General features: G+C 39.5%; 1 protein-coding gene across 4 annotated transcripts in view; it reads right to left on the bottom strand.

Annotated features, from left to right (window-relative positions):
- FBXL13 (F-box and leucine rich repeat protein 13) overlaps positions 1–12,199 on the bottom strand; it is a 358,734-nt gene that overhangs the window by 147,210 nt on the left and 199,325 nt on the right. The gene's annotated exons all lie outside the window — the stretch shown is intronic.

The following is a 12,199-nucleotide window of genomic DNA, read 5'->3' as shown; positions in this document are numbered from 1 at the left end:
CCCCAGTATTGTGTACTGTCTTACCCTTCACCAAAGTTACCACTTATCTATCATCTATCAAGTGTTTTTCCATCCCCACTCCTTCCCTCCCTCGTAACCATCAAAGATTGTTTCATTTTGTGTATAAATAAACCTTTTCGTGAGTTTTTACAGTAGTGGTCTCATACAATATTTCTCCTTTTTTGATTGACTTATTTCACTCAGCATAATGCCCTCCAGATTCATCTATGTTATGAGATCCTTCACAGATTCATCGTTGTTCTTTATAGTTGCGTAATACTCCATTGTGTTTGTCTACCACAGTTTGTCTATTCATTCATCTGTTGATGGTCATCTAGGTTGTTTCCATCTTTTTGATATTGTGGGAATGCTGCTTCTTGACAGCTCATTGCTTTTCCTCCATCAATTATTTCTTGTCTGCTTCCACTCCAGAGTGCAATGTCTAAAAAACAACTAGTCAAGGAGTGGGGTGGCAGTATCCATAGCCTGCCCTGGAAGATGCAGTTCCCAAGGAATTTGCTAATGAGCTGCACTGAAAACACAGAGTTCACTTAGCAGTCTCCGTCCATGGACCCTGTGAATTCAGAGCAGTTATACCCAACCTTCTCCTTCAAACCCCCTAAGGTACTTGTTCCATTCCCTTAATGTCCCAGTCCCAAATATTTAATTAGGGAACTTCAACCTTTTAATGTTAAGTTACTAAATTATTATGGGAAAATTCCATTTTTTTAATGCAAGTGTATGATTTAAAACGTGTAACTTAAATTTTACATAGCTTTGGGAAAAATTATGTTCAGCACCTTTAGAGTTCTCACAGATATGTGATATTCCATCATGCACTGCTGTAAATGCTCTCTGCTCATAACTGACTACCCACACAGAATGACAGATTACAAAATGGCTAGAGGCAGAAACAGTAGGAGAAGCAGCGTGCTATTCTGAGTTTAGACTTCTCCTATAGACTAGTAACCTCCAGTAGGTGAGGATAGGGAGGCTTAGGTCCTGTGGTTGATTATCCCCAAATTACAAATTGATAGAGAACGCAGGCATTCAAATTCTTAAACCAGCACTCGTCTTGATTAACATTCTTCAATAATAACATCCAGTTCAAGTGTCCCATTCCAGCTTCCAGTGATCTTCAAACCCTGCTGCTCCAGCCACAAAGACCCCTCACCTTCCTTGACACTTACCGGACTTACCTGCTTTTTGTCTAACCTGGTACCTCCCCCAGCTCCTTTCTCTTTTCATCTAATCAAGGCTTAACTAGTCCCCAAGTCCTGATGACCCCAGCCCTACGCTGCTAGTTTCCTTCTCTTACCTACAGGCTGTAACCCCTTATTTTGGTTTATAACTCCTATAATCTGTGCAAGTCCCTCAAAGAGTTTACCTTATGTTCTTTTTTTAATTCTTTACTGTGTGTTGGATAACTATCAGGGGCTGAACAAATTAAGTTTAGAAGATAAGGCAAACAAAGTCTGGGAAAGAGTATAGAACATGGCTACAGAAAAATTGTAAAGGATCCCAGGTGGGAGGTAGAGTGCAAGCAAAGGCAAAGCAGTGGAAACACTGGGCTTGGCTTAGAGACAAGATCATCATCAGGGCTAGAAAAGTTCAGTAGGTAAAGAGGGAGGGAGAACTAATGGAGGACCCATAAGGCAAGAATGAGATATTTTGTACTGCCATGAATTCTTGAGTAAATTTTCCACAAGCACTCCCAAAGAAAAGTCCAGGGGAAATAAGCAAACATTCAAAAATGTGGAGAACAGAGCAGAAGGGGAGAACTCTGTGTTTTAGAGTCAGAAGAGCTGAGTTTGAGACAGTCATAACAAAAGGCGACTCAGCCTCTTTTACTCGTTTCCTCATCTGTAAAAATGGACATAAGAGTACCTATTTTAGGAGATTTTTGAGAAAACAAAATGAGGTAATGTATATAAAACTAGTTAACACAATGTCTAGCATGTAACATCGATGCCAGGTTTCCTCTTGCAGTTCTTCTGGACACATGTTCTCTCACAGAAAATGAACGAATCAAGAATTAGAGGCAGAGGATCTTTAGAGATCATTCTAGTGCATCTCTCTTACTGCAAAAAAAGAAATGTTATTCAGGGAAGTTGCATGATTTAAGAGCAGCAGATTCCTTCTCTACTTCTCACGTGTGTCCCCAGTGTAGGACAGATGTGTGGCTCAGAGTGGGCCAACACTCGTGCTTGCTGAATGAGGGAATGATTGTCCTCAGCCCCACAGGCAGTCAGTGGCAGGGCCAGGGCTTGAAGCTAGAGGCCACCTCTTCCCATTATGACACACGTCTCTGCAGACAAGAACAATTCTTCCTTTATCTCAGACTCTAGTCCATTCACAGCACCAACATCTCCAGTGATGACTTCCACAAAACGAACAAATAACCTTTTCTTTCTTGCTGTCTTGGAAACACATTCATGACGAGATCCCTGAACAAGGGGGAAAAAATGATAGTAGCAAACAACCACAGCTGGGTGATTCCTTCCAACACTGCAAAAAACTCAGCGCTATCAACCAATAAGATGGTATTCAGAAAAGTGGGGCGGGGGGACACTGAGAAGAGCTTTTTAGCTTTGTCCTGGCATGAAATGCTTGGTTCCCCACGCAGTTTATATTAGAATACCCAAAAAGATGTTTGGCTAACATTTTATGACTCTAATAATCCTGCCAGAATCTTTTAGGCCGAGCAACTATTAGTTGTCCTTTCTCTTTACTGAAATAATGGGGATATAAGTCTGAAATAAAAAATTCCTCTCTAATGGAAAAAGCAAAATATTTTACCATGTTAAAATTCCAGACCTTGCCACAGCTGTGCATTTTCTTTGTTGGATTCTTACAATACTACAGATCCAGTATCTATTTGTTTAGTTGTAAAGTGATTTTGCCTCAATTTTGACACAAACCAAAGCCCTGCCACTCTGCCCTTTGCTGGTTACGCCCTCACTGGTTAGGACGTTGCAGAAACTGGCCTCACCAATGCATTCCAACCTCAAGTCCCAGCAGGCAGCTACTGCTGCCGATGGGGGCAAGGAGCTTTGGTGATCACAGGAAAATTCTCTCCAGCTGTCTCTGGGTGGGTCTTAACCAATGAGCAGGATGGGACAGGGCTGTCTGTGAGGGAAATGAGTTATCAGTGATCCACGCAAAATGAAGACAAAAGTGCTAAGCACCAGGTCTAGTTCAAATTCCCTCTTTGCCCCTCCAAGGTGGTAAAAATAAGGAAGGAACTTAAGACAGAGATACCTTCTTACCCATCTTCCACTTTCCACTCCTTTGTAACATTGTCTCTGAATCTGTACAGTTCAGTAACACAGAAAAAAAAGATACGTGCAGGGCCAGACACTCTATGACAGCTAGAAATATCCATCATAGGTAAACATGGTCCAAGTTGTGCTCTTTTTCCATTTCCAGCTGTTTCTCTCACTCTAACATCACAGTAACCAGTGACTAATGGGTAATATGATGACTTTAGTCATATCCATATCTCCAAAAAAAAAAAAATTTTTTTTTTAATATCTCCTTCACAGCCTCTTAGTGACCTCAAAGGAGCCTAGCTTTGCAAGTAAAATGAAATGTTGGAGAGAATAACAAAATTTACCCCCCAAAACATATGGAACATTCTGTTTTATTGCATTCAAATATGCCACAAGCATCCTCAGCAGCAACACTTCCAGGATTTGTCTTAAGAGGGTTTGACAGACCCTCAGATATTATGTTTTCTGGTGCGGACAGGAAGAGGCGCCTGGTTATCATGCCTTTTGAGGTCCTGCCAACCTGTCTCTTTGGATGATCCTGTAGTTTCCCGGTCCATATATGCCTCATGGCCACTACCACCTCTACAACCTAAGATCTTATCTCTTCACTGTTCCAGGTAGCCCTCCCTGATCATGTCAGGTAGAGGTATTCCTTTCTCTTACATCTCAGAGCCCCGACGTCGATAGCTCTCACTTGGCATTTTTCATCCTTTGGCTCCTATGATAGTTACTGTGCACATGTCTAACATCCCTGCCAAGGACATTGGCAGCATCTGATCCATTATTGTATACTTTACAGCACGCAGGGAACTGGCATAGAGTACAGTGCAACAAAGATTTGTTAACTTGGTCTCGAGTAGTTGTTGAATGAATTGGATGTCAAATGTAAAATTAGAATTCATAGTGTCAAGTGGGAGGAGGTGGTCAATAGGGTCAGTTGTTAAAGATTGCTGCATTTATCTAAAAACACTGGACACCCGAAGTTGCAAAAATCATTCCATTTTCCCATGTGAGTGAGGAACTAGAACACAAGATCAGGAAAGCCTACAGATGCCAGGAAGGCAAGCCTGTGTGCCAGCTCTCACCACACCAAGGCTCAGAGTGGCCATCTGCCAGAGGCAGGCTGCCCATGTCATACTTGTCTAGAGTACACTATCTTGTTCTTTCCCTCACCGCTTCCCCTGTATTATAATGGAGCTCTATCTCCTAATAACAGAGAAAACCACAGCCGTAATACTTTATTTTTTTAACAACACGGTAATCCACAAAGTTACTTTGGCTTGTCTAAGTTTCTTCAGGTAGATGCTGGCTTTACAGCTACGATTTTAACCACATACTTCACGCAGGTCCAAAGACCAAAATAGCCTTGTGAACAGTTTATGAAATGCTGTGTATAAATCTCTTCCTAAGATAGGGAACAGGAAAGAAGCTAAAATAAGTATGGTTTTCCGAAAGCACTAATGTTTTCAAACATTTTCCCAAGAGTGGGAAACATGATCTTACTCCCCTGAGACTCATCATTTTGTCATCTGATTCTTCAAGATTTATAAATTGTTGCCAGATGTTTCATTTTTACTACTTAATATAATAAATATTCTTATATATTTTGCCTACAAAAGATTACATTAAGCTATGGATGTTAAACAATAGGGTGTTTGTTATATCTCTTTGCTATTATTTTCAGTATGGCCAACATAAATTTGTGTCCAAATTAATAATTATAACTCCTATTTAAATTTATAGAAGGCCTATTTATTAGGCACATAAAAAGGTTTTAATACATTTTTTTTTTTAAATATAGGCTGAAGTGTGGCTCAGAAAAGACACAAAGCATTCCTTTAACAGGGAAACTGAGGTACAACAACTGACCCAGAAAAACAGGAATTGCACTGTGATTTTTTGACTCAACTGCCTCTTCCATTAGAATGCCTCCTCACTAACGGCAGTGAGACCACAGAACATTTTTTCAAATACAAAATCCAAAAATAAAATGCTGTTTTTAAAAAATCATATACAGTATAGCACTTTATAGTTTTATAAAGTGATTTTCCAAGTAGTCTAGTGGTTAAGAGCCTGGTCTTCAGAATCACATGAGTCAATGTTCTAATCTCAGCCCAGACATTTTCTAACTGTGTGACCTTGGGTAGGTATTTACCCTACTCTGTCGTTACATCAGTTCCAGTGGTGTATACAGCTGACTTGTGAGAGCACATTGTTAAATTTTCAGAAACTCTGCAAGCCAGTTGTTAAACACAGCCATTGTTAAAAATTAAATCATATAAACTTACAATTAAATAAACTACATTAAAAGCAAAGGTAATAAATACTCAAAATTCATCACTTTTTTATTCTTTTACTACATGTTTACTATGCCCTTGAGGTTATTTACATCTATTGTAGCCGTATGGTGGAATACTATATAACTGGGTGTTACCATGCATCTGAGCCCTGGTGGCACACTGGTTAAGCACTTGGCTACTAAACCAAAAGGTTGGCAGTTCAAATGCACCAGCCCCTCCTCTGGAGAAAGATGTGGCAGTCTGCTTCTGTAAAGATTTACAACTTTGGAAGTCCTATAGGGCAGTTCTACTCTGTCCCACAGGGTCGCTATGAGTCAGAATCGACTCGACGTCAGTGGGTTTGGTTTTGGGGATTTTGACTACGTATCTCTTCCCAACTCTCTGTTCAGTGACCCTGCCAGTAGCTTGAAATAAGCCACAGTGAGAGTATTTATACCACGGAAAATGGCAAACGTTACAAATCATCCCCTGAGCCCCCCTTCCCCTGCCATGAGCCAACGGTTAAACATTTACCAGCATGACATTCATTGCTCAGCTTCCACACATCTAAAGTGGGAATAATGATACCTGCTTCATAGAGTTATTTGTAAAGATTAAATGAGATAATAATGTAAAGCATTTACCTCAACACCTAGCACACAGTCAAACCCAAGACATGGTAGCAATTATTATTACCTTTCATTAAAATATAGAATAAAGGAATATGGAATCAACTAAATGTAAGTGCACTATAATATCAAGTTTAACTATTGCTGATTCACTTTGATACATAATCTGCTTATTTACAAATGGTTTAGCTGGTCACATAATTGTTCCAATTACTCCTCATCAATAAATTCCCAAATCTACTTCCACTCCTACCTGTATTCCTAGGACCAGATTTCTGCTTACAATCAGTTCCTTGTCATTTACACTCAGGTTTATCACCAAAACCAAAACCAAACCCAGTGCTGTCCAGTCGATTCCGACTCATAGTGACCCTATAGGGGTCTGACTATGAGTCGGAATCGACTGGATGGCATTGGGTTAGGTTTATCACACAAACTGAAAATTCTGTTTTTCCAAAACAAAATTCATTACCCCACCCTGCCGCAATCTTGTTCCTTCCTTGGTTATTTGGTTAGTCACCATATTGAAAGAAAATTCTAAAGCTGAAAAAGACTTCAGAGATCACCCAGCCCAACCTAGCCATTCTACAGATTAGGAAACTGGGACAGAAAAACCAAGGTACTAGATTCCAGGTCTTATAATTCCAGTTCGGGCTCCTTTTGCTATCAAACTACCTTCTGTAGTGCAAAAAAGAAAGAAAGGAAATGAATAAGAAACTCTTTTCCACTCTTCTTTGCTTATGCAATATCTATTCAATTTGGCTAGCACATTCATTCCTGGACATGTCTAGGTGGCTTTCTCCCACCCCTACCACAAACCCCAGGGGTGAACAAGTAAGACCTTCCATGATCTCTGTCTCCCAGTTCAGGGAGATGGAAATTCACGTAGCCTAGAATCAACTGATATGACCTTGGAGTCATCCAGTTTGCAGCTTACACAGCCTACCTTTAACTTTGTGGGTCCCAGAGAGATTCAGCAGTATAAGGACTACTGATAAACCATTATTATTGCTTTGAGTGTTACCATCATTTTAACATTTCCAGTGTCAGCAAAACTGGAAGCAGATTTAATCTGGCTTCTTGGGTTTTAAGGATTGCTTTCTAACCAGTCACAAGCATACTCAAAGCAACAAATTTCAGTTTATCATAGAATATGAGCCTGTGATGAGTTTCAAGTTTCACAGCTAGAAGTTTGTACCAAAGAAAATGGCATAGTTGTAAGATAGGGATGCAAAGATGTCTGCAAGAATTATCCTCACAGGTTATTTATGATAGCAAAAATTGATCTGCTAATATTGAATGGTTAAATAAATATTGGTATTTTGATATAATGGACTCCTACATAGCCAGTAAAATTAATTTACAGAAAAATATTTAATGACATAGAGATGTTCACTTTAAAGTATGTTAAATGAAATGTGTTTGTATGCTATAATACAATTTAATTAAAAAAAAAAAAGTGTAGACATTCCTAGAAATAAGACCAGAAAGTTATACCCCAATACTAATAGCATTCATTACTTCTGGCTGGTGAAATTTCTGGCTAATTTAAATTTTTTCTTATATATATTTTCAAAATTTTCTGCACTAAACTTGTAAGGAGGAAAAAAAAGCCAAAGAATTTTTAAAAAGAAATAAAGATAAGACAAAGTGCAAAGTGTACGGCTAGATGTTTGCACTGGCTACAAAAGCCCCTCTAGCCTTCCTGGGGGCTGAGTGTAGAAGAGATTTTTTCGAAGAGATGAAGCCAGAGCAGAAGCATCACCTCAACTTCATCAAATATTACAACACTCAGGTGCATGTGTAAGTTCGGTATTCATTAGAAAATCAGTTACATTACTTAATGCACCTAAAGTGTTTAATCAATCTAAAAAGAATGCAGAATATTTCTGAAACATATGTAATTGATTTTCAGTCTTCTTTGCAGCTCTCCTTCACCCATTTATTTCCTTTTCTAACAAGTCCTGTTAAAATTTTTTCACAATATTGTACAAATAAAGCTTTCCTTTTTTGGTCAACAGTGACTATATTAAAGTTTAGTCTTCGACCTATTTCGTTTATGTTACTCCAGAGCTACTGGAAGATAGAGTTGATTGTTTTATTCATCTTCGATTCCTCAGGCTTCCCAGTATTCAGCAGGTACTCAGTAAACAACAGTGAAAACATTTAGGTGTAATCTTCTATTCTCAAGTCTTTTTTGTTTTATTAGGGCCTTTTTCACTTGGTCGGATGTGTTAACACATGACTTCCTACTGTGAAATACCAAACTTATGTGACAAAAATTGATTTCAGTTTCCAAGATGGAACTTCTTAGTTAAAGGGGAGAACCTTAAAAACCTGTGAACTATAAATTTTCCTTCTTTGAAACTAACCCTTACAGAGCTGGGGAGGTAGATGGAGCCTCCTCAAAGGACTTAAGACGTTGCTCAGAAGCAGTAACATCCAACCTCATGGGTTTTTTTCTGAAGAAACGGGAGCAGCCACTATTGAGATATCCATGATTCAATAAAGGAGCCCTGGTGATGCAGTGGCTAAAGTGCTCAGCTGCTGAGAAGTTAGCAGTTCAAACCCACCAAATGCTTGGTGGAAGAAAGATGTGTCCATAAAGATTACAGCCTTGGAAACTCTACAGGGCAGTTCTACCCTGTCGTATAGGGTTGCTATGAGTTGGAATTGGCTCAACAGCAATGGGTGTTTTTATGGTTCAGTAATAAGCCCATTTCTTATACCCAAAGGGTCTAAAGGGGCTCAGTCTCAAATGGCACAATTTTCACTGCCTGGAAACCACCTGATACCTACAGTTAAGTCTCTTGAATTATTAAATAAACATGTGGAAATGGAAGAGCAATGAGCTAAAGAAACTAACATTGTTTTGTATAATGATGTGAAATACTAACTTCATTGTAGTTTGGGAGTGCCTTACAAATTAAGGAGCAATTAAGAAAAGAATTCTGTTCCTTTTAACACATTTAGTCCAAACTCAAATATCTATTGAGGCCAAGCAATTAAGGCCAAGCAAGCAGGTAATGCAGTTAAGTGATAGCAGTCCAGGTATAAGTGCATGTGTGGGCATTGCTGAGTGGAGCACAGGGGGGAAAACTAAAGAGATTTGCTCCATCTCAAGGGGGCAAGAGTGCCATTGCTGCCATACGAGAATGGAGGCCCAATTTCACTAGTTCTTTCAACTTTTCAAGAGAAGTTTGAAATCTAGGGTTTTATGTGGTCTCCCAAATTTTAAATGTCAGTTCAAAATTTAAAGATAGACTGTGCAGGCTAAAATATCTCTGTGTTCTTTGTATGCAGATCTGGGCAGTAGGCCACCTATTTGAAACCTTGGATTTGCACTTTACTATGTCTAAGAATTAATATCTATCCTTTGAAAGTGTTTAGGTGTGTTTGTGTATATGTTATGTGTTGTTGCTATAGCAATTACTCCCTGGAAACTGAGAAGAACAAGGAGATAAGTTGCACTGTGGGGTGCTTCTGAAGGGAAATAGAGTGAAGAAGTAAAGCCTGTCCTAGACTCTTCCACTAGAGTCCCCAAGAGTATTGTTCTGGACTGAATAACTTAGATTTGGGGAGACAAGAGGTAGTTACATACTCAACAACACTTCTCCCCTTCTTCCTTGTCAACAGAACCTCAATTTTGTGCAGTAATTCACCCCTTAGGGAAGATGATTGCATTCCCAGCTCAAAGACACATTGTGAATAGTTTATGCCAACTGTGGTCATTCCTTTGCATTGCCAGTAACTGCTTTAAGGATGGGCATGTGGCTAAAAAGTGACCAGTGAGTTATCAAGGGGGAAGTTCTCTGACAGGTGTCTCAGAAAGGTCTTTCACTCTCAAAAAGAGATACACGCACACACAAAAAAGACACATGAAGAAAATGCCATTTCTTTTTCTCTGGTGGACATTGTTGTATCTGGTGTGAAGCCTGGAATGTGGTACCCATCTTACGATCATTAGAAGCAAAGCCAACATGCAGAGGACAAAACTGACTGGTTGTTCAGGAATCTGTCTCCTTTTCCTCCTGAACACACTAATTGACCACAAAGGCTGAATCTTAGCCAATGGAGTGTGAAAGGAAGTGATGTATGCAATCTCTAGGCCTAGTTTGTAAAAGCAAAACAAAACAAAAACCTTTCTTATAATCCTCCACTCCTATCTGCTGGCAAGAAGCCAAGGACTCAGCAGAGAACTCTGAAGCCCTATAGGATAAAGAGTTACAAGATAGAAGGAGCCTGGATCCCTGATTCACCCATGGAGGGGCACCTGCCAAACGCCCGTGTTGAGCAACAAACTGAGTAAGAAATGGGATTCAGTTGTGTTAAATCACTGGGTTTTTTGGTTGTTAGAGCAGCTACCTCCCCCAAGTAACAAAGATGAAAAGAATCTGAGTCCTTGATGAAGATGTCAAACCAATGAAGCAATTAATCCTGGAGCCACTTACCTCTGAACTTCTTGTTATATGAGATACTAAAAAATATCCTTATTGTTTAAGCTCTTTGGAATTGGGTTTCTTTTCATTGCTGCTGAAAGTTTCTTAATTGATACAAATACTAACAAGATTAATGTGAAATATGGGCATTGAATCAAGGCCAACATCCATGGGTAACAATTGCGCTATCTCAAAAGGCAGGTAGAGGTTTTCATTATGAAGATTTAAAGAAGGATCATTCCTATAGAGGAATGTGGACCAGTTAACAGAGGAAAATGATTAAGAACTGGGATGCATCCATGAAGGGACATTCTCCTGTAAAATCTCAATTTCTTAGGTGCTTTTCCTTTAGGCTGGGAAAAATCATATGAAGCATACAGTTTTAAATTGTCATATGTGTTGTCGTTGTGAGGTGCTGTCAAGTAAATTTCAACTCACAGTGACCCCATGAGACAGAGTAGAGCCCGTAGGGTTTCCTAGGCTGTAATCTTTACGGCAGGAGTAGATCACCAGGTCTTCCTCTCACAGAGCCTGCTGGGTGGGTCCAAATCACCAACCTTTTGGTTAACAGCTGAACACTTAACTGTTGTGTCACCAGGACTCCATGTTACATATTTATCAAAAAACAAACCAAACCTATTACTGTTGAGTCCATTCTGACCCTTAACAACCCTACAGGACAGAGTAGAACTGCCCCATACAGTTTCCAAGGCTGTAATCTTTACAGAAGCAGACTGCCACATCTTCCTCCTGTGGAGCAGCTGACGGGTTCAAACTGCCAGCCCTTCGGTTATCAGCTGAGCATTTAGCCACTGTGCTATCGGGGCTTCTTTATTACATATATACTCATTTTAATTTCCTATATCCTACGGTGAAGTCTCATAGACCTATACTGCTTTATATATGGTCATAATGGAGGGACATTAAAGGTGGGGTTATAGATCCTTTAGGGAAATAAAACTGCCCCATGTTCAATTTCCCCATGCTTTCCCCCCACCACACCAAGACCACCATAAAGTATAGCTCTGGGGTGGAAGGCTGAAGTCCATCAAGTCCAGTTTTAAATCAGCAGCAAAGTGATGGTATCAACTGAGAGTGGTGAGGAGAAGAGGCCAGGAGGTTGCCTGAGGGGCAGACATGAAACAGGACCTCCTTCCTCTGCAACTAATCTCAAGGGAGCTGACTCCAAGGGGAACAAAAAAATGAATACTGGGGTTGCTATGAGTCGGAATCGGCTCTACTGCGACAGGTTTGGTTTGGTTTTTTTTTTTAAGCATGACACAACCTTAAGTATCAACGTTACCAAAAAATAACTATGAAGGATTTGGAAATGTCTTAGATAAAAGATGTATTTTTAAGTTTTTTCTATAAATTAAGTCTAAGAAGAAATGTATATAAATATTGATTAAAAAACCCCATTTTGAACAAGCTCCACAGAACAACTGCATTATTTTGTGACAGCAGAATATTTTAACATCAAGTCTATTACTAAAAATCACATCTCAAGAGCTGGAAATGAAAGAGAACTAAGGCCAAAACTTTTGTCTCCAAGAGTCCTGAACAATAGGAGCTGGTTGAAT

This window comes from Elephas maximus, chromosome 8 (genome assembly GCF_024166365.1).
Source record: "Elephas maximus indicus isolate mEleMax1 chromosome 8, mEleMax1 primary haplotype, whole genome shotgun sequence".
NCBI lineage: Eukaryota > Metazoa > Chordata > Mammalia > Proboscidea > Elephantidae > Elephas > Elephas maximus.
The sequence above is the reverse complement of the archived record's forward strand: the minus strand, read 5'-3'. Positions and strand labels throughout refer to the sequence as shown.